Source organism: Lytechinus pictus, chromosome 7 (genome assembly GCF_037042905.1).
Source record: "Lytechinus pictus isolate F3 Inbred chromosome 7, Lp3.0, whole genome shotgun sequence".
NCBI classification, from domain to species: domain Eukaryota; kingdom Metazoa; phylum Echinodermata; class Echinoidea; order Temnopleuroida; family Toxopneustidae; genus Lytechinus; species Lytechinus pictus.
In genome coordinates, this window is record NC_087251.1 from 2507686 (window position 1) to 2530426 (window position 22741).

Genomic DNA, 22741 nt, shown 5'->3' on the forward strand with positions numbered 1-22741 from the left:
TACATATCTAAGAGCTTACAGATTTATTATTACCCTGCAATGGTCATCAGATTTAATCAGTCATTCCCCCACACAATGTATGCACATCCTCCACTCCCTGGGGAGGATTCAGGCCAGTCGCCAATGAGGCGCAAATAATGTTGGACAAGCTACCAGGTACCAATTTAGCACATGGATGGAGAGTGGCAAAGTGTGGATTAATGCCTTGTCAAAGGTTGCTAGGCCGCAATGCCTATTACAAGATTTTTTAATGGTACGGTGGTAGCTAAATATTTTGATAAATGTATGACCACTTATAAACTTCAGGTGATTTCTGTCTCACCTAAAAGTGTGCAATAATGGTTTTATAATAGTACTCCCTTTAACACCCCCTCTCCCCACATCTACCTTCTGAACTTTATAAAAACGTGACCAAGTAACATGGCATAGTCAATTCAATCCTAGCAGTTGATGTCTTTATCTCACTGTCAATATCAAACCAAATAAGTTAAGTGAATTCAAGTTGAAGGTCATACTGATAGGTCTTAATTCAATCTAAGGTAAGAGTCAGCTGGAAAATATGACTAAAAGAGAGACACTCAGACAGAATTTGTGTACAAAGTGACATAAAATAATTTGTTTATATGCCCTCTGCAAACAACTGGAGAAAGTGTATAACTTATGCAAAACACTTTTTACAATGTTAACTATTTATTAGAGTTTATCCTTTTTGATAAACCACTACTACTACTAATTCCTATTGATTGTTATTATCAACATTATTATTGTTGATATTATTATTACTACTACTTTAAATTATTATTATTAGTAGTAGTAGTAGTAGTAGTAGTAGTAGTAGCAGTAGTAGTAGTAGTAGTAGTAATAATAGTAGTAGTAGTAGCAGTAGTAGCAGCAGTAGTAGTAATAGTAGTAGTAGTAGTAGTATAGTAGTAGTAGTAGTAGTAGTAGTAGTAGTAGTAGTATAGTTATTATTATTATTATTCTTTTTGTTGTTGTTGATGTTATTATTATTATTATTATTATTATTATTATTTCCTCATCATCACCCCACCACCACCATCGTCATCATTATCATCAAAACTAGCAATTTAATCATTGTTAAAGATATTAATATTGGAGTCATTTTGTAGAAAAGATGAGTATAATGAGTCTATATATGTAACAAAAAGCAATAACATGTTTACAGATTGAAGCCTTGCAAGTAACCTGTGATATAAACTCTTTAAAATGAAAGAGAAGAAAATGGTTCTACCTAAACAACGGAGAGAGTTAGTTGTAGAATAAATTCTTTCTCTATTTGACTGTATTCTCTCCCATAGGGTCTCATGATGGGGTCTTAAATCCTAAGTCAGCTAGGTACCTTTCCATGGGTAGAATAAATTGGTACAAATTATGTCAATAGTAGAGAAAAATAAAGAAAATCATATTTTAGGAACCAGGGGTGGATATTATTGTGTAGGCGAGGAAACCTTCTATGATATCATTAAATCTCTCTAGCTTCTCAACATGTCTCCTTGCAAAAGTTTAAGGAAATTTCCTCTCCATTTTGCGCTTTTCTTTCTTTACTTCATCTAGCTGTTGTCGCTCTGCTTGAGACGGCCTCTCTAGGGAATGTTCCACTTTGGTCCCGTAGAAAGCAGGTTGAACAAGATTAGGGATCTTGCTTGGAATTGTTCCTAATTTGATTTAGAGGGTCCTCTTTTCAGAATAGTTATCCGAGCCTCATGGGTTCATGGACCTCGACTTAAAGATTTCTTTTAATGTCATTTCAAGAGTTTGCCGGCATTTATGGTGTGTAATTTGATTATAGTGAATTGAAATGGGACATTTTTTTATTACTAAAATGCTTCAATTTTCAGAGGCTTTTGGATGTGGAAATGATTGTATTTTGAGATTGTTATTTTTACGTGAAAAAAAAACATCTGTAAACAATAACGATAATAGTGATGATAAAACTCAAGTTATAGGCCTATTTGGCCAATCACTATAGTACATGCTCACTGGTTGATGGATGAAAACACTTTCAAACCACTTTGCAGTGCACAACATCCACTCCCTGGGGAACATTCCTGATCTGGCTACTTCATGGCATTGGATGGCACTGGAAAATTCATTTAGGCCTAACAGTACAATATTGACATCACACTAGGGCCCTGTTGCATAAAAGTTACTATTATGGTAACTTTGCCCTCCATTGGTAAGTACCATGGTAACGATGTTCAACAGCCAATCAAAATCAAGGATTTCATGCAATTACAATTGCATGGCCGAGTTACTAACCATAAATGGTAACTTTTATATTATGGGACCCAGGTAACTCTCGAGCACAGAATGACAAATATGATAATTTAAATTAACTAGAAATAAACTTACAGTTGTTTTTGGATTGAATAAACTTCTAAGAAGATAAGGTCTACTTTTAATGTTTTGTTGATTTAACATAATAAGAAAAAATTAATTTATGAGGAATAGACATATCAGAGGAATAGGGCCTATATGTTTCTGTAAAACAATACAGAAGCCATTCTTTTCCATATGTTTGATCATGATCCCCCCACACACACACACTATAGCTCAGTCAAATATTATAAGTGTTGCAGTGAGATTTGAATCCTGATCCCCATGTTTCACTGTCTAGATCCTCGTCCACTTATCCAAAAGACATCTATTGAGGTTGGATCTGGACAGCAGCAACCAATAGGTAAGGGTCACCTGAGACACACAACCACAAAGAAATGTGGTCATGTGCCCTCTAGTGTTCAGTTTCTTTTAACTTAATTGCTAGCTGTAGAAAGTCAATGTTGATTCATGCCTACTTCAGATAGGAATTTATCACAGAAAAATACACTTTTATATCATGTGCTTTATTTAAAAAAATCCCATATGGGTTAAACACTAAGCTGATATTCTCATAACAAGTCTGTAAATGTATTGTTATACCGAGTTTTTTTTTTTTTACCTGACTGCTAAGAAAGCATGAATGCCTGTGAGCAAGCAACCAGGGGACCAACGGCTTAAGGTCCTCTCCGAGGGACCTGGTAATGAGGATAAATGCCTTACCAAGGGGCACTAGCGCACCACTTGGGAATCGAACCCGGGTCACCGGAATTCGAAACCCCTGCTCTACCGACTGAGCTATCGCGCCTCCCTATGATGAAATGAAATGAAGGGTAATTGTTTTTGAAGGATCAAAATTTTATTTTTCAATTTGTAATTTCAATTTCACTTTGCCTCTACAACATTACTTTAGAAACACTGTCCATGAATTTCATCATCTTTGATCTAATTACCCAATCGAAGGTCTGTATGATGAGATTAACATTTCTTCTAATTTTCTTCTGTTTTCTTTCTGTTCATCAAGAATTTAGAGTTATTTTAAGACAATACAGAACATATTTATCTGAGGTTCTGGGTTTGGTAAACAATGATTTTGCAAGTGTTTGATCTTTCAGCCAGGTCTGCAACCAGTGCGTTATACCCCTTTCATAAACCCATCCTCCAATTAGCCGCCTAAGAGTAATGCGGATAATTCAATAAAAATTGCGTTCACAAACTCCGAGAATAATCCGCACTATTTTTATGAGCGCCCGTCCTGAAAAAGGCGGATAATCGTCATGGCAACCGCACACACCCCTCCGATGCGGTTGTGGTGGAAAAGGGTGACCTTGTGACCGCACCATGGCAATTATACGCATTACTTAGGAAACGCGTTCATAAAGTCAAAATCTGGTCCCGATGCCGCTATTATGCGGATAATTGCAGCATCAAAATAATGCGGATAACTCTGGTCCTCCTCCGATTTTATGACCAAATTATGCTGCTATTAGCCGCATAATTGGGTTTATGAAAGGGGTATTAGTCAAAAAGATACAATCCTTTTATCTGAAAATCTAACCATTCATCAAACTGTCAAATTCATTTCTTATTGTCTTACCAAGAATATTTTTATAGAGCACTGAAAATCATTCTATCCTGAAGATTGTCTTCCTTATCTTGCTTTTTATGCTATCATTTTAAGTTAGTACTTACAATACCCCCACTTTATATTTTTGCTCTCTTTTGAATTGATTTAGTGGTACAGATGTGTCATACAGCTGTCATTCAAGCTAAACTTTACGAGTGTACAATAAATAAGCAGTAACCATGTTCCTAGTATTATACACCCACCTGATGTAACTTGTGATATGTGACATCTTACCCCTCTGTGCCTTTAGATATATTTCTTTTACCACATAAATTGTTTCCTATGTCCTCCAGTGCTTTCCCTCAATCTATAAATCTCTCTGACCTTTGACCTCCCATAAAGCGCTTGATCCATTTGACCCTGTTTGCTGGTGAAAGGTCATTGGAAAAGAGAGAGAGAGAGAGCACGAATGAGGGGAGGGGATATTCCAGGCTCTTCCAGTTATGTGTTTACAAGAGATTTTGCAAGTAACATTTTGACATGGGCAATTTAGTGTTCCACATTTTAAGACACAATTATGAAATGAAATCATTTGGTTAATGCTCCTTTACAAATTTGTGAACTTGGCAAAAGAATTTAAAAAGAACATACCCTAACAACTTTGCTAACGCTGATGACACTTGACAGTGGACTCTTTAGAATGTTTCAAAACAACAGATGGAGATATTGTTAGTTTTCAAGAATAACTGCATGAGTGGTATGTGTGAAGATATATGAGAAGTAACATTTACCAGGAGACTCCACCTTCAACCACAGGAAAGTTTATTCACTCCTGTCAAACAACCCTTTCACACGCTGCCGGATGCTATACCTTCTCTTCAAAACATAAACCTCTTTTAGACTGGCCTTACTCTTTCAAGGTCAAGTCCACCCCAGAAAAATGTTGATTTGAATAGATAGAGAAAAAGAAAACTAGCATAATGCTAAAAAAAATCATCAAAATCGGATGTAAAATAAGAAAGTTATGACATTTTAAAGTTTCACTTATTTTTCACAAAAGAGTGATATGTAAATGAGAGTCGATGATGTCCCTCACTCACTATTTATTTTGTTTTTTATAGTTTGAATTATACAATGTTTCATTTTTTACAGATTTGACATTGACAATAAGGACCAACTTGACTGAACCATATAGTATTAAACAATGCTAAATCCACATGTTCAGGGAGAAATTAATCATTGTTTCACTTGACAATGAAGAAATAATTAGAATATTCATATTTCATATAGTAAAATACAAAAGAAATAGTGAGTGGATGACGTCATCAGTCAGCTCATTTGCATACTGACCAGGATGTGCATATAACTGTTTTGTGAAATTAAGCGAAACTTTAAAATGACATAACTTTCTTATTTTACATCTGATTCTGATGAAATTTTCAGTGTTATGCTTGTTGGATTTTTCTCTTTTTATTCAAATCAACTTTTTGTTGGGGTGGACTTTTCTTTTTACTGCAGGGCTGCACTAAAACAGTCTGCACTAAACAGTAAGAGCAGACCATGCATATATCTTTTATTAACACCCTTCAAACTGTCTTGGTAAATGCACTGGCCAATGGGAAGCATTTAGTTTTACATGCAAGCATGGACCTTCAACAACATGATGCAAGCAACAAGTGACCACTGACTGGGAGGAATATTGGCCCAGATTAAGCTATTGCTCCCTTCCAGTCAATCTCTGGTTCATATGCCTGGTGCGGATCTGGCCCATGCCTGGTGCTTCTAAACGCAGTGTGAGAATAGCATGGACTATTTTGGCCGTGACCGAAGCCAATTCATAACTTATCTCCAGATAATATGTTATGACTTGGTGTGAGTCAAGCTCAAGCGTGGACCAGCACCAGGGGTTGTACTAGTTTTCAGTGAAGTTGTGTGATATCTCATCTGTCAGAGGTCAAAACTGTTTCAGTGATTTGGGATTTGTGCTACAGGAAAGCAAAAACATGATTTCTTGAGCCGGAATAATATTTTAAACTGTGTTTGAAAATATGAGTATAGATAATCTTCTACAATCTGGTGGTGGTATCATCAGTAGTAAAGAAGGATAGGAGCCCTCGTTTTTCACAATTTTCAAGGAAACTGGGTAAATGAGAATAGATTTATCTCTAGGAATCCAATGCCTCTTGTCAACATCATGTTGGAGTTAAAGCAGAAGTTCATACTGACAAAAAGTTATTGTAAAAATAGCAGAAAAAATATTTTTAAAATATGGTTGAAGGTTTGAGAAAAATCTGTTAAAAGAATAAAAAAGTTATTCGAATTTTAATTATTTGATCTGTGACTTCATATGCAAGCAGCTTTTCTACACATCGTATGGAAAAATTTAATGAAAAGTCATTTTCTCAGAAAATTGAAAATGGTTTTTACTGTACCTTCAGTATATCAATACACAACTCATTTCACACCCGTTCTTTAAAAGAAATTTTAAAATAGTCATCATGAACCATTAAAAAATGCAATTTATGTATTTTATAATTATATTACATGGGGCAGCTACTTGTTTGTGACGTCACAAATCAAAATCTTGAAAGTCTAATAACTTGAATGGATTTTCCTCAAATCTTTCTCTAATATTTTTTATGATTTTTCTGCTGTTTTTACAACAAAGTTTTTTTCAGTGTGAACTTCCCCATTATTTTGCATCTAACAGGTTGATACAAAAATGGAACACATGACTCCATAGGACAAACACTGTAGTTAAGGAAGTGAGATTCTCCATCTAAATCAGTATTCAGTAATAAATAAACTTTGATATTTAATTATGTATTTCAGTCAGGTCCTTGTGTATTCAGACAACTCATTCTCATGACATCTCAAAATGAAAAGAGTCACTGCAATGTCTACATTTATTATGTCAAGATCATGGAGTGAGGGGGGGGGGCAATGTCATTACAAGTTGGACATCATGTTGGTATTTTTTTTTGGCCGGGCATTGTACGGGTGTAAAATGTAAAGGGTGTCAATAGGTGGTTTCAGACCGCCTCGAAGTTCGCCAGTTCCAGGTATTCTCTGATCGGGAAATTTACCCCGATCAGAAAATACCAGGTATTTTGGCGATGTGAAAGCAAACTACGCGTAATATCCCCGAAAGAAAATACCCGATAAATAGTAAGTACTTGGCGAAATTACGAGAACTTTCGCGGGGATTTTTCCAAGGTCGTTGGTATTTTGGCGGTCTGAAAGCAAATTACGGGAACTTTGTGCCCAGCGTGTCGTTGGGTGCGGCGCCGTGGGTGGCTGCTGGGCTAGTGATTTTGAATCTCGCGCCTTGCTTGCTTATCAGACCATACTGCGCATGCTCGTAACTTCAGGAACTACTTCAGGAACTTATCCCGAAGGGTATGTTTCAGGGCGGTGTGAATGCAGGAATAATTAATGGGTATTTTTCAGCCTAAAAAAGTTCTCGTAATTTAACGGGGATTCTTGTGATCGAGGCGGTTTGAAACCACCTATTATTGCCAAAATCAGGTAGATAGTAGGCCTATGCTGTTGAGAAGTATAGATACTTCTCAACAGCATGGTATTTGCATGGAGCTACTAACATAGAAAGCTCATTGGTATGTGTAAGCATTATTTCGCCTTAAAGAATAATCAAGAAGAATATTTGATAGATTATTTACAATGGGGAATAATAGGCCTTGGGTGTACAAGATTAATTCCATAGTCTCCTTCTTGTAATGATAGTGTCCCTCCTCCTTCTCCACTTTCAGATGTGCAGAGGGGTTTCCCATATGCAGGATCATGACACTGAGTGGTTCATTCCAAAATACTCTCCAATTACCAGTGGTTTCACCAGTGGAATGCCATATTTGGTCAAACTCCATCAGTCAGTGCTGGCATGGTCCAATCTCTACTTCTCTGTCATATCTCTTCAATAGATGCTCTCAAATTCATTCCTCATTATGATTACTTGTAAATGGAGTTAAAGATAAATGAAAGTAGTTGCAGTAAACACTGATTTCACGAGAAAGTCAGTAAAACCAGGCTTAATTGTCACTATATCATCGAGGATCTAGATCTGGTACAGTTATATAAACTGAACTTTGTGAAATCTTGAAATCTACGCTGAAAAATGTTCACACTGAAGATCACCAACACAGATAAGCGCACACACGTGGGACAGTGTATTATTATTGCCTTGAGTGTCGTGCCCGACGCTTGACCCGAATCCTGTGCTTATTTGCTAATTTCTCAGCAATTACACCATTTCTTCCAGAATCCTTTGGCACATATTCTTTATTTATACAAACAGACACTTTGGTGGTCATTTTATTGGATTCTGTACGAACTCATTTTGAAATCGTCGCCACAACTAGCATTTATCTTTAAAGCTATGGAAGCAACTACATGTATTTCGATTTATACCAACTTTCATCAACAGAAATATTCAAGTCGGAATTGTTAACTTATTTTTGCCTATTTCATTAATAATTTGATAGTCTTTTGTGTTCAGGAGAATTTAAATTTCTATAATTTTTCTATCTCTATTTTATTCCATGTGGAGCTGTGTGCTATTTAGTAGTCATGATTATTGTTGTTAATTTTCTGGTCTACCTCTTTCAATTCATTAAGCCTAATTGATTAATTCAGTTTATTCATATGGTTTGTTTTTACCTGAAGAGTGAAATGTGTGTTGAGAGAGCCTTATCACCTAATGTGTTATGATATTAGTTTCCACTCTACTTGGTAGACTAAACTTCCTGAGATTCCCTTACACCCTCAGGCTCCGAACAAGCTCAAGTTTCATCATAATCAGAAAAAAAATCCTTCTTAAAATCTTTGACTTGTATACATTGAAGATAAGAAGCTAGGTTTTAGCATCACAATACCATGTGAAATAACATTCTGCAACCTGACAAAGTGTCAGAGATTGGGGGGGGGGGGTCAATAATAGTTCACATTTGGAAATCGAGAGAATTATGTGGAAAGAGTAGCATTTGTGTGTGCAGCGCTTGCAGCATGTCAAAAGTGCTTAAAATTTTTGAACAAGTACATTTTTTTCATAAAAAAGTACAAATGAAGGGGAAACGGGTAGGTATCTTGATTTTATTCATTTCTTACTATTACTAGAGTTTTCTTCCCCCCTGTGAAGTGGAGAAACCCGGGGGGGGGGGGGGCACTCAGTATGGGTGTTGGGTATTTGCCGCGGAGGGGACCCCCATTTTTACACTCAAATTTCTGTTCCAACTCCAAGGCATAGCATTTTTATCTTATTGAGAAAAAAACAAAGAAAGCAGCTCCAAAGCATAGCATTTTCTTCTTATCGAGAAAAAAAGAAGAAAGAAATCCGTTCCAAAGCTTCACATATTTTTCGTTACGCCGTTCCGGCCGCATTGATCCGCTACAATGAGCTGCAATTTTGGTAAAAAGTGGGCACAGAGCGCTTTCCAACCATTGCCTCTGCGCGAGCGTATGCCTGTTCCATAGGCCCACATACGCACTCACACGCAGGCGACCTGTTCCAAGGACCCCCGTTTCCACAAACCTTGAGAAACTGCCCTGAGGAAGGGGTAAAGTTTCTAATTTAATACATTAATCCTCTCTTATTTCCACTCTGATCCATTCTAAATAGCATTGTTTTGGGGGTAACAGGGGCTCACATGCATGTGCTGAACTGAGCTTTGCCTCTCTCTACCTGCTCACACTATGTTTTACTTAAACCCCTTTCATAAACCCATTTCATAAACCCATCCTCCAATTAGCCGCCTAAGAGTAATGCAGATAATTCAATAAAAATTGCATTCACAAACTCTGAAAATAATCCGCACAATTTTTACGAGTGCCCGTCCTGAAAAAGGCGGATAATCATCATGGCAACCGCACACACCCCCTCCGATGCGGTTGTGTTGGAAAAGGGTGACCTTGTGACCGCACCATGGCAATTATCCGCATTACTTTGGAAACGCGTTCATAAAGTCAAAATCTGGTCCCGATGCCGCTATTATGCGGATAATTGCAGCATCAAAATAATGCGGATAACTCTGGTCCTCCTCCGATTTTACGACCAAATTATGCTGCTATTAGTCGCATAATTGGGTTTATGAAAGGGGTATTATCCACATAGTTGCATAGTATAGTATATATCCAGGGAAAATTCCCTTGTACACATACATGTATGGTCAAATTATAGGCAATGGGGGATGGAGGAAATAGTTTCTTCAGTAAATTATATAGAATGACATTCCCACATGTGGTCTGCCTATCTGATCATAACACAACCATTAAATTATCACCAAGTACAAGTTGCTCGCTTTGCTCAACAAAATGTGTTTCATAGTCTGAAAAGCCAGACTTGAACAAATTGAAAAATATATGATGGCCTATATTGGTAGGAAGAGCCATGTTTTATTGACACTTTATCATTTAATCATCATTATCAAAGAATTTCACTTTTGTTCCTTGATTATGATTACTTTGAAATAAAACCTGATAACAGTTTTTATAGGCCCTCACAGCTCAGACTTTATTTTCAATTTCATTTTTTCAACCATAAAGAATAGTATCATTAGTTTTGGGCTATAACAAAATTGTAATTATTTTCATATGGTTCAACTCATAACATCAACTTGATAATAAAGAAATGCATAATGATAAAGAACTATTAAAACCAAACCATTTTTCATAAAAAAGGTAAGAGTATAATTTGAAAGAGAGTTATAATTTCTGGACTCTTTACGAGAAAAGGGGGTCTACTTGTTAGACTAGTGATCTGATTTGTGAGATGTCAGTGAATCTGGTGTATAGCAGATTGATGAGTTAAATTCATTATGACATCCTGATACAGCTGTAAGGACAGACAAGCAAAGATTGGAAGAGATGGAAGATGAAGATATGAAAAAAGAAAGGATGAAGCCACCAGCAGAGCTTGGTTTCCCACGCTCACCCATCATCATCATCTCACATTCCTCATCATACAAACATCATTCCTCAAGTGGACTCAGTAGTTTACAACTTTCAGACTTCTCTATTCCCCAAGCATCATCACAATGTGTATCTGCTCATTGTAGAGGGTTTTTTTTCTCACTACATATCATATCAAATAATACAGTACAAATCAATGGATGCAACATGAACCTGTGTAGGAGTATATTTGAAACAGAAAACAGGAACAAATATCAATAGACAAATGTGATAGAGCAAGGCAACCAAGCTGATTAGGGGGGTTTTATTTGGGAAGTCGACCCCAACAAAAAAGTTGATATCTATAGAAAGAGAAAAATAAAAAGGCATTATGCTGAATATTTCAATTAAAACAGATGCAAAATAAGAAAGTTAAAACCTTTTTTAAATTTTTCTTAGTGTCAAGAGCATCTTTCAAATCTACCCCCTAAAAAGTAGTTTTTTTTTGTTTTTTTTTGTATATAGGTATATATGTAGACTCTACCTTAACTTGAAATTCGTAATCATGGAGACAAATGGATGGAATTTTGTGATCCTTCTTAGTATATTAGATTATGAAAAAAAAACTGCTTCTAGCCACAGGATACAATAATTCTAAGTAGTACAAAGCAAGGGGGAAACCAGACAGAAAGAGAATTCTGAATGTTAGAATATAAGCCAAATCTTAAGTTTCAAGATTATATAATCAAGAAAAAGAAATTGTTCCAGACTGTTGTAGGATCAAAGCCAGACTCTCTTTCTAAATGTATCCTGCTATGTTCATAACTGATAAGTCCAATATGAGTTATTTTTAGTATGAAGATATGAATCTTGTCTCCAGAAAGGAAAGTCCTATGGATTATAATGATACATCAGATATATCCCCCTCATCACTTTCTCATTGTTTAGGCCTCCTACTTTACCCTTATTCACACTTGCAAATTCTTTTTAAAGTTTACAAATATATCCTATTAACTTTACCCTGATATAATAATGATATTAATAATAAAAATACATAGGATTTATATAGCGTCTTCTCCATTTTTGATAAAATGCTCAAGGCGTATAGAAAACATAAACAAAAGGTAAAGATACAGTAAGTACAAGAAAAGGCAAGAGTGCTTTGTTTTCCATTTATGGGTGATTTTTAGGACTGATATTTCTTCCATTAATTTTTTTATAGAAATCCACAATAATAGTAATAAAAAATGAATTGATATAATCCTTAAAACCATGCAAAAGAATAACAGTTGACATAACTTTTTTTACTTTGGTCGTTCTTGATAAGCTATAGTAATAAGAAATGTTTCCAAACAGAAATCTAACTTTATAGTTCATTCTTGTTCATTCTTAAGTCCAACGTCTTAAAACCTACATCAGATCATATTAATAGTTAAAAAGGTGGTACTGTGAAGAGTCATTATTATTAAGCAGGTCTACTGATCTTGATTTTGATTGCGAATGTGACAAAGATAACATATAATTATCTGTTTAAATAGGCATTATTAAAGGTAATTGAGATGTAGATGACTAAGCATGCCTGTACTTTCTTATTTTCTAGGCCAAAACTCATCTTTAATTTTATGTTCAAAACGGTGCGTCCTTTGTCATTTTCATTGTTTGTAAAATAGTGTTTTAAAGGTGCATATGAGCATTCCAAAGTGCTCAAGTGTGTTAACAATGAGAATTTCAAAACGCTCATTTACATTCGTATAATGAAGTTTAAACATGCTCTGCGTCTCCAACCATTTCTTCTGTATATCATCCAGAAAATAATACTAATAAACCATAGTCAGGATGTCAATGAGTAATAGCTAAATGCCATGTCATGTTACTTCAAATACCCCTTTCACACTCGCATTCTGAACCAGTTTAATTTTTTATGGTTGATGTGAAAGGAGGAAGTCTATGAATGTGAAAGCAAATCTTTTTCACTGAGGGTCTAAGTAGGCCTATAGTACATGATTATTCACTGTACATTTAAAACAAAGTATCTTCATAGCTTTGCATATAATTTACAATTTAGTAGTCAAATGCATCAGGTTTATAAATATTTTCAACAATTCTATGTAAAGTCAATGAACTTGTGTTGGAATAATGAAATGAACTATGAAAAGTGGAAATTGTCTCCCGTTTTTCATAACGTTGTACATAAAAATTTGTTTAACTCTGATAAAAGATGATGGATGGAAAGAGACTATAACATGAAAAAGTGAATGTAGGCTTACAATAGAGGTGATCAGAAAATGGATAGCAATTGGGGAATAAAGAAGGAGAAACTAAAAAGAGACAGAAGAGTACAAAACATTCAAATACAAGAATACAGTACAACAAAGAATGAATTAGAGAAGGATTTCAGTAGAATTAAAATTCAACCTAATATAACCATGGACCTATTACGTAATAGGTCCATGATATAACTTAAGAAGTATAGATTTCAAAGATGGCAGAAAACAAAACAAAAGAAAAAAAGAACAATATTTTTAAGAAATAGTAGTAGAAAAGTTTTCATTTAAACCAGGAACACAAACAGATCAATAGAGTATAGAATATTTGACAAATTTGTATGATATTAGTGAGGGAATAATCGCGGTAAAACTCATTTTTTAATATTTGATATATTTTCCCCTGGAGTTATTCCCTTTAATAGAGCAAGAAGTGGTCAATGACCTGAACAGCATGGTGAGGGGGATCATAAGGGATTATATATGAGGATGAGTGAAAGGGGGAGTTAGACAGCTGGCATTCATTCAATTCAAAACACTCTCCAGATGAGACAAGATGTGTTTACTTGATGACATTACAACTCATGTCAACATATCACTTTGAATAGCATGGAATTTGAAATCTTTGGGAAACCTGCTGATTGTATGACTTTTCATGTGTTACAGTGGATAATAATTATAACCCAAAACGTTATTAGGCCATATGTTTATTCATTCATTCAAGACTTGTGAAATAAGAAATTCATACACGAATAATGTAGATTTATGATTAGATTTGTCTTGTAATGTGAGGATTTCCCTTTTTTATGGGCGAAAAGGGATATGGAATTATTTCATTTGATGATTTGAATATTCTAATTTACCATGTTGAATTATTTATTTACTTTGTTATTTGGTACTTCTAAATCATGGTGTCTCCTTACCAGAATGCCTGGAGCATATATCACTAGTGCATTTTGTGATTTCCATTTTTGTGTGTGATATTATGTGAATACTCTTGTGATTTGTCCAGGTGTTGAATGAAAATTAAATTGGTGTTATCTTCTTCCTTTCTTGTTCTCTTCTTTTCCTTTCTGCTTTCCATTCCCATTCTTTTATCTCTACCTTCCTTTTTATCTTTCTTCCCCACACCCTTCCTTTCTCTTTTTTTTCAGATGAGGAAACTGTTTCTACATTCAGAGGTACTGATCCTGGTTTGCAGAGGATAAGGGTCAGATCAGCCATCAGAAGATAGTCAGCAGAAATGATATTATCAATACCAATATCAACATCAACATTGACAATAACATCATCATCATCAACATTGACAATAACATCATCATCATTAACATTGACAATAACATCATCATCATCAACATTGACAATAACATCATCATCATCAACATTGACAATAAGATCATCATCATCAACATTGACAATAACATCATCATCAACATCATCATTTTCATCAAAATCAACAACAACTATGTCAACAACATCATCAGCACCACCATTATCGTCATTATCAACATCATCAACAACAACATCAACATCGTCACCACTGCCATTATCAGCATCAATCTCCATCATCATTATCATCATGATCATTAAAAAAAACCATCATCTTGAGACATGATTAAAAAAAACGCCAAAGAACTGTCAGATAATGGTGGACAAATATGTTTTCATTTAGAAAATGTGAAGAAAACTATCTAGAGAGAACTTGGTTTGCTTTGATTTTGGACAAAGAGCTGTTGATGTTTTCAGAAATAAATGCATCTTTTTAATTTACATCATAATTATGACTTATATCAAATGGGAAGTGATATGAAAGAAAGTACTTCTTCTACTTAAATTGACCCGATGAATGTAGGATAAGTGATTAATAGAAAGGATTACCAACCTGGATCAACAAGGAGCTTTCATCAGCTGGATTGACAAGTATTAAGGTAAGAATATTTCCTGATTTGAGTTCTATAGTTCATCGGTTCTTTTTCTTCATCTCATTTATGTTTCTATTTTTGTTATTGTTTTTTCATTGTTAGTGTTGTGTTATTGCTTTTATTGTAAGTTGTAGTAGTAGTACAAGTACGAGTGTTTTGTTACACTTATCAAAGATGGGTTGGATTCAGATTTTTTAAACATTTGGTTCTAAGGAGTGATTGCAAAATATGGAACTTTTGCTGTAGGTCACTTCAGTACATACTGGTACACTGCTGTATAGAGAGAGATGGGGGGAGGGGGTTACAAATATGAATATTTTCTATAATACATTGTAAAGCACTTGATGTCAAACACCTGTACCTATTATGATTCGCTACCCATGTAAAGGTATTTGATGTAAACCTTCAGCTGGCTATCCCTTATGTTTAGTATTGACAGATTGACTCGAGCAATAGTTCTGCCATTGAGGACATATGGGGTTATTCACACTTGGCAAATGCAATGGTTTAGTATTGGATCAGAGTCTATTCAGCATATTCATACATATAAACAACAAATATAAATGATAGGATAAGGAGAGTGATATGGAAGGGGGGTCTCTCTTTGCTATTCATATCTGGGCAAGTGTGTAATGATTTAACAGTAATATACACAAAATTCTATAATGAATAATCATAGTTTAATAGCCATCCCTCAATTCACTGATAAGTAGGCCTAGGCCTTATCTGTGATAATGAATCCTCTATCAATGGTTGAATATTACCTCTTTGTCCTAGTGTGAATACCTGTATAGACTGTTATTTTGCTAAACAATGGAAAATTGAAGCATCTATGACGGTGGTGAGATATTTATGGTTCATCTTGGACAGGAAATATACTATAATTTTCATGTCCACCCTGGGAATATGCCTGTTATGAACTTTTACTGTAGAAATATTGTATAATCTCATGCATAAGGCTGCAAGTTGTTGTTTTCTGAATTAGTTCCTGACTTTGGAAGCCCCAAAATGTATCAATGTGATAAAGATCTCTTTAGATCATAAATAAGCAAGTAAAATCAGTGATAGGTTATGGGCATGATGATAGTGGATAGATAGTGGTTCCACTCAAATTTAGCTCAAAAGTAGAAGTGGATCAATTTTATTGACTCAATGCAGTAGAATATATATCTCTGTTTCCATCATATCAACACCTTCAAGACTGTTTTATACTACTTTTTTAAAAATAGAAATAGACAAGCCACTTTTATGAGTACCCCTATTCTGGCCCATGGTTCAATGAAAGTTACAAATATTTATGCAACCACACATAAATCACCACCATCTTCCTTTCTGTCTTGATGCATTCAAGTCACTTTTAAGGCATATATCAACTTTGTGAGTATCCATTAAAACTATGTGGCAAACTTTGTATTAACTTAAGAAAAAAGTCTGGATCTAACACAAATTTATATAAAATGCTTTGGATAAGACAAATGGGCAATTTTGGGACATTCTATATTAATTCACCAGCACAACAAAGATTTTTTTTTTTCATTTTGAAACGAGGTTTACTTGGATGTTGAATTAATGAAACACACAGATTTGAGTGTTAAATTGTAGTTATATTTTAGCTTAAGCTAGTCGTCTTGTTCTTTTGATCTTTGCCTTAAACCTTTGAAACTTTCTCTGTAACACTTTGCCTTTAATTTTAAGTTATTATTGATCATTTACAGACATATCCAAAGTACATGTATATTATTGAGTGCATTATATCAGCTTCAAATGATGTTAATGCCGTATTATAATGTTCATTTTCTAATGTTTATAATCTTTTCAGGCTTTGCTGAGAGATTCTGAACCATTGTACATCTGATGTGTCCTTCCATCAAGAGGGCTAATTTTGGTATGATTGTCATTCCATTAATTTAACTTCAGGAATTTTTACTCAAATAATTGCAAGGTTATGATGAAAGCTTTGTCACATTTAACCTCAATCTGACGTTTATAAGACAAACATCCTGACTGATTGGGCTAAAAATAATTCAACGCTGTCATTCAAAACAGTTCAGTCATGATTTTATTGTTGTATTATAATGAGAACAGACGGCTATAATAATACATTGCGTGTTATGAGTATATATTTTTATTAATAGGCTTACTATTAGTCTTTGTAAAGAATAATCAAGGCAAGTGACGATGCAAAAGTGATTGAAAAGATATTAAGAAAAGTGATTAAAATGTGAGTACTTAAAAGGCAATAAGAGGATCAAGACACGATAAGCCTACTTTGTCACTTATACAAACTTTGTTTAGAAATCCATTTATTTTATTCACCAAACAATTAAAGTATTGGCAGGTATAGCTCATCATTCAGTAAGGGATGCACCATTTGATATCCAGGGGGGCTGGAAGTTTTTCCCCAAAAAAATTGCCTTGCTATATGAGCCAAAAAAAAACAAACTTGACTCACCATCAGAGTAAAATATAAAAACCTTGGTTTACTGACAAATCATCTGAAAGGTGAAAAAAAAACAATAAAAGAAGAAAGGAAAAAAAATTGCATCAATCCAAACTTACAGCCCCCCCCCCCCCCCTCAGTATATAATGGTCTGTCCCTAAAAACCATGGCCTTTCCTTTCTTGGCACAATTGCCACTTTCATACACTAAAAAACATTCAAAATATACCATGATGAATTATCTGTAAATAATAAAACTTTGAGATTGTGAATTATCTAGCATTTAGTGCATCAATTAAGAAAACAAAGGGAAATCAAACCTTTTTATTAACATGGTATGTGTGAAACAAGCAAATTAAGACAGAGAGCATGTTCAAAGTTTGGAAGAAATTGGACATTCCTGGAGTTTAGACTGTAAATGCAGACATATGAGACATAATTATTTAGTGTATAAATTGCAAGTTTGAGACTGATACCCCTTTCATAAACCCAATAAAACCCAATTATGCGGCTAATAGCAGCATAATTTGGTCGTAAAATCAGAGGAGGACAAGAGTTATCCGCATTATTCTGATGCTGCTATTATCCGCATAATAGCGGCATCGGGACAAGATTTTGAGTTTATGAACGTATTTCCAAATAATGCGGATAATTGCCATGGTGCGGTCATAAGGTCACCCTTTTCCAACGCAACCGCATCGGAGGGGTGTGTCCAGTTGTCATGACGATTATCCGCCTTTTCAGGACGGGCGCTCGTAAAAATAATGCGGATAATTTTCGGAGTTTGTGAACGCAATTTTTATTGAATTATCCGCATTACTCTTAGGCGGCTAATTGGAGGATAGGTTTTATTGGGTTTATGAAAGGGGTATGACTTGTTACTTGAACACCAGCCTTGTACAGATTAAGCAAATTCTTTCACGGGTTTGGTCATGACCAGTCAACTTTCGGCATTATAATAAAGTAGAAACCATCATGAACTAGAACGTTATAGCTCCCCCTGTGGTGAAGTATGTTGAGTTTCTATTGTTTCATGATTGACTTTCATGGCCTTCTAACCTATGATGGTTAGAGTAGCTTCATTCGGGTGGGTCTTCATCAGAACATGGATCCAAGTAGAAGAAGTGGTTGATCTTGCCTGCTTCATGGTGGATCAGCTAGCTGAAGCAAACTTTAGTTTGTATAGCATCTTCATCGGAATGAAGTCAGACAGAATGCTCAACCCTGAGGTTGCATGCATACGTATTAAGGTGATGATTGGGCTGCATGAACTCAGACTGTGGCATGGTCTGGTGAAGACGCCCAGCAAAATGTGACAATCTGTGGTTACACAGGCTATAAAATCAGAAAATCCAAAATGTTTTGGGCTGAGTTTTTGAGAAAAACAGCAGACTAGAGCAAGAAATGAGCCCTATATTTTATCATCAGGTGAAACCTGCTCCAGGCTGACAAAGCTATTAGGCCTACATTGTTTCCAATGACATAGGCCTATATCTTGGTTCAGTTTGGGTTCGGTTTCATTGGTGTGACTATCATTATTGATAGGATCAGTAATAGTGGGTGAGAGCACCAACTTCATTCTGATGAAGACACTCCCAAAGCTACATCTTGAGGTAATTTCATCTGCATTTGGGTTCTTGCCAAGGGTGATGTGATCAGAGTATGATCTTATCAACAGAGCTGAAAGATTGGAAAGAAAATACCCTTACCATACAAACTAGATATAGTCTGAAGGAATCAATATTCTTCGTTGGAAACTTGATCATTTTCATTTGTTGACTGTGATATTCCAACCCCCAATGCTCAGGAGAAAGTTCTGTCTAGAAGATAAGAATCTTGTTATGATGACAAACTCAAAGATTGTTTCTTGAATTGACTTTTGAGTAAGAACTTCAAAATGATTTTCATCATGATATACCACTAGAAATATCAGTCAGGTTGCATGTTGTGCTGTTTACTAAAAATGCTTTAATCCATGCATTTCATGATATTTTTGCAAACTTGCACCCTCATCGACTCATCGTGATGTTACCCTTTGCATTTACCCTGAGAGATTGGTTACAATAGTGTACGCCTTGCATAAATCATTGTGATGCCTTTTCAAAGCGATTTCAAACCCTGGTTAAACACTTCAGCTCTCCTAGGATCTCACTTGTACATCATCTGATAAATTCTTATTCTTCACTTCACCTGGGATTCATTGTTCAGTTCAATATTTCATATATTTTTCAATTCCTACTTATTGCATGTGCTATCCAGAACAAAAGCTGTTGACCCCAGGGGCGGATCCAGAATTTTCCAAAGGGGGGGCACATTTTCCTGAGGAAAATTTTGACAAGCAAAAAAAAAGCACATTTCGTCCACGAAAACATTTGACAAGCAAAAAAAAAAGGTCTTCACTTTCAAAAGGGGGGCACACTTATGTTTTAACAGCATTTTTACATTACAAATTTTAATTGTGCCTCTCAAAGGGGGGGGGGGGCACAGGCCGGCTTTGCCCTTTAGTATGAAAATAACTATAGAACTATATGAACCATACTTTTTCAGAATAATAAGCCTTATTTAGTTTTCAAATCAACCAGCGTTTATGTCATTTTCCAAACAAATATTTGGAATAGCGAACCTTCTGAATATCAAACCTGAAAAAGAGCCTGAACCCTATATCACTCTCTGACTGTAACTACCTCCATGCTGTAACCTTCACTAACCTGTATTTGTGTTTTGCCTGTCTGTTAATTCATTCATTCTTTCAAAACTCAGAGATGCAAACTAAAAGTCAGTGGTTATGACATTTATAAAAACAATAGTATCTGGTATATCACTCACTACTGGTTTTTCTTTTCATTCATTGCCTTATCTCTCTGCTAGTACCTTTCCTGATGTTATTCTCGGAACGGCACATGACCTATTTTAGTCTATCTTTATAATCATTATAATATTGTTTGTCTGCCATTGTGGTTTAAACTAACTAGTCTATCCAAACAGTCACTGATTGTGAACAAACGACATTACCGCAGAAAAGTATTAACAATGATTATCTTTCTGAAAATTGAAAAATGTAATATGCATTATTGTTATTATAGGTACAGTTGTCAATTAAGGAAAATTGTCTATAACTTTTCAGGATTTTTTCAAGGTGATATATTATGTTTGTGTGAAAACTCCAGTTTGGAACTTATAGGATATCATTACAATGAGGAGAAAGTGGTGTGTTCACATCAGCAAGAGGTTTAAACAAAATCAGGATTTTAACCAGGTCAATACTACCCCCCCCCCCCAAATAACCAGCAGCCAAAAAAAATATGTATCAGTTAAATCCAGCAGTAAGCAAAAGAGGCGTGGCAATCTCTCGGGTTGACATGCCTGTTACCAAGTAATAGGGAGTTTTAGAATTTAACTGGTATGAGATGACATTGTTTTAAGTCATTGTGCATGTGTCATGTCCTAAGATATGTAAAAAAGGATTAAAGTAAGTGGAAGAACAAGTGTACACAAGTCGCACCCTCACAATGCCCAACCAGTTTGTGAAGTGATGGTACACCAGATCCCCTTGGTTTGGGAGTGTATCGTGGCTCGTTTGCTATCACGCTGTTTCATATTAACCTTTTACAGACATATGTTTAAGTATGCATCAAGTCAAATGTAAAATCTGTATCTGTTGGCATTTGACGGTAGTTGACAAACTTGATAAGTCAAATGGAACACCCCTCTCTTCAACGATGCTCTAACTCCCTACTGATAATACACTTGCCAACATGTTTAGATCTGTGTTGGCAGTTTTTCATCATACTTGTGTTTCATTCAAAGTAAAGATTCCCTTATTGCACAGCAGGTTTACATAATATAAGTAATGATTATCATCATTATCAATAGACCTTTATAAAGCACCATCTATCTAGAAATATCTCAAATAAATATGATTTTCAGTAATTTGACTGCTTTCTTTGCAAGTGTATACTGATTAATGGCTGATGATTGTCTCACAAAAATTAGTGGAGTGAGCAAATGTTGCAGGTATTTTCAAGAAATTTTTGTCTGCACTGGTATGTTATCATTGATGTAAACCAGTAGTTGATTTGTTATCTGACGGCAGACTGTGGAACAGTGATGATGAAGAGGTCTGAAGGTGACGTAGACTAGGGGTTGTCCCAGCGGTCCACTGGCCTTGGATCTAGAACCCAACGAGAGCCAGGATGTCCGTTACAAGGGTCCTGTTCTGTTTATCCGCAGACACTCCAACTTCCTGTCAGGAAGGACTCACAATGCATCGTGGGAATGGGGGAATTTGGCCGCAAGCCTCACCTCTTCCCTTGTTACTTTTCATTGCTAGCTCAAGATCAGGAATAGAAGATTACGATCTGTTTTCGTCCACTAAGGGGTAAGGGTAGTTTGTCCCTTTTTTTCCTTTTTTTTTTATTTTGCAGTTGAGAAAAAGATACAGTCTTTGTATTAGCAGTGAACTTTTGTAAATTGTTTTTGCTCTATAAATATAAAAAGTGAAAATTTTGTTTAATGTGCCAAACTAGACGTAATTATGTGCCTTGAAAAAAAATTACCTGATACTCTTTGATTAAGAAATCTTTCCTTATTTATCCTTATCAGAAATACTAGCTACATTACCAGTGTGAAAGAAAATCAATGGTACTAAAAAAAGAAAATGAGGTTTTTTAGTACATGGTTTGTTTTATCAACATACACAGTTGCAATTTACATCATTGGCATATCTATGGCGCTGCTTAGCTTTCTGCCCCCTCCCCTCCAAGCAACCCTTGGTTAATTTTTCTAGACCTGGGTAATTAGCAGGGTAGTAAAATACTGGGTGTGATAAACAAAAATTTCAGCACACTATTTGTTTCGTAATCTGTTCCACTAAATTTAAGGAAGATCACCATATCAACCATATGCAAATAAGAAGTGGCCAACCCAAAAGCATCAAATTAGAATACAGCATTATCACTTATTTCTTTCAACATTTTTGATACAATAGCTAGGTTACACAAAGCTTGCTGTAATTATTTTTTCAACATTATCATATTTGCTATCAAGTAAATAATAGATCAAATATATTTCAATTCACACACAAGTTAAGCTGTTGTTTACTGGAACCGGTGATGTCATGTACAAAGCCAATGGGACTGAAAGCATTCAGCAGGTAACAGGTAAAAGTGGGTTCAAATGTGATTGGGAGAGTTTTGTATATAGGCTATCTTGGTTGTAATCAGTTTGACCTATCTATCATAGTATGTTCACATCAGATGAAGATAGCACTGGTATTGATTATTATCAGTTTTAATGTGCAATTGTATTTTTGT

The 22741-nt window shown here is 35.3% G+C and overlaps 1 long non-coding RNA gene across 1 annotated transcript; it reads left to right on the top strand.

Annotated features, from left to right (window-relative positions):
* The first annotated feature begins 14219 nt into the window (after positions 1-14219).
* Positions 14220-21802, top strand: LOC135154618 (uncharacterized). Its single transcript, XR_010293983.1, has 3 exons — positions 14220-14996; positions 16810-16875; positions 21523-21802. It is a non-coding gene; the product is annotated as an uncharacterized LOC135154618 (long non-coding RNA).
* The last annotated feature ends 939 nt before the right edge of the window (positions 21803-22741 follow it).